Source organism: Haplochromis burtoni, unplaced genomic scaffold, assembly GCF_018398535.1.
Source record: "Haplochromis burtoni strain Fernald_Lab_line unplaced genomic scaffold, NCSU_Asbu1 Contig_1230, whole genome shotgun sequence".
Taxonomy (NCBI): Eukaryota; Metazoa; Chordata; class Actinopteri; order Cichliformes; family Cichlidae; genus Haplochromis; species Haplochromis burtoni.
The window spans coordinates 43,226-44,628 of record NW_024583591.1 but is presented as its reverse complement, the minus strand read 5'-3'; the positions used below and the strand labels follow the sequence as shown (position 1 = coordinate 44,628).

Sequence of the window (1,403 nt, the reverse complement as noted above, 5' to 3'; positions counted from 1 at the left end):
GAAACAAGCTTCTCTGCAGCACTTCCAGTTTTCTCTCTTTTCCTGAACACACTCTCTGGTTTGGTATGTTTTCATCTTTGGCAATTACTCCCAGTGACAGTCTATTTTATTATTGGAACTGCATTTTCTTATTGTGTTAATGCTTAAATGAAATGAAAGTTACAAGCTGTCCCAAGGTTACAGAGGAGGGGTACACCGCTCGGGCCTTGTGGCTGATGCGACACAGGCGGGAGTTTGTGAAAATAAAAACATGAAGACAGTCTCGCTGGACAGAGCACTGCAGAAAACCAAGACAGTTTAGGTTTGTTGTTGCATTAACAGCTGTTATTGATTTCATCAGACAAATGATCGCTTCCTTGCTCAAATCTTTTTTTGTATTTTAACATACAGACTGTTTTTTTACATAAGCTTGCCTTTAAACGCGGCTCAGAGACAGCAAATCTCATCTATAGGAGAAGGCCGCAGATAGCAGCTGTGGTGGTGCAGGTACATCTTCCAGATGAATTTTAAAAAATTCACTTTTAGGCAGGATTTTAAATGTTTTGATTTACATCAAGTTTGTGTAATGATTTTTTTTCCCAGTGAAATTAAGGTAGTGCTTCAAAATAAGTGCCTGTGGGCGTGTCTCCTGAAACACCACAGGCTTGTTTGTGCTGTCGAGTGGTGAGTCTGGACTCTAAAAGCTATTTCTGGATTATGAGTTTCAGTTTTCTGCCACAGTTTGTTTACATTTAGGAAAATACATCTTTTAGCTTTAGACTAAGATTGCTATATTGTTTCAGATCCACACTTTCAGCAACATTAACCAAGTCTGCACCTGTCGGGCAGAAGGCTTATAGCTCGCTGTTGTTTCCAGTGACTCCCAGCAGTCCCAGTTTCATTTTGTCATTGAGCTGCTCTTCCATACTGAGGTCCAAAGCTACATTGGGCAAGTGCAGGGCCAGCATGCTTACCTTTCCCTCCTTTCTGAGGACGTACCTGTGGAAGGAAAGTAGAGTCACAGACCATATTAGGAGTTTTAGCAGGTAAAGTGCTGTTTCAGTTGTGTTCTTCACCAACTGCTGTCCGTACAATCTAACACAGGCTGAAAACAACGTTTCTTTGATTGCATAAGAAGTGTCACAGAGTGGGTTCACTGACAGTGTTGACCCTGCCTTAGTGAGGGTCATCCCTGCATGCGAGGTAGCACAGGTGACAGACAGCGTCAGACGTGACTGCATGCATATACATGAAATATGCATGCGCCACTTTGTTTTTAAATGAACCTCCTTACAACAGGTTGTTTCCTAGATCGTACATGTTCGTTCATTGTTGAAAGTATTGAATTTATTGCCCAGTGTCAAACATTCGATCGTCTTGTTCTCCGTCCAGAGTCGGCCACCCTACACAGCGCACATCTGGTC

The 1,403-nt window shown here is 42.4% G+C and overlaps 1 protein-coding gene across 1 annotated transcript in view; it reads left to right on the top strand.

Moving 5' to 3' along the window:
* Positions 1 to 1,403, top strand: part of gal3st4 (galactose-3-O-sulfotransferase 4) — a gene marked incomplete at both ends in the record, with an annotated part of 16,374 nt that extends 14,971 nt beyond the window's left edge. Inside the window, 1 exon segment of the mRNA XM_042216740.1 lies at positions 1 to 1,403.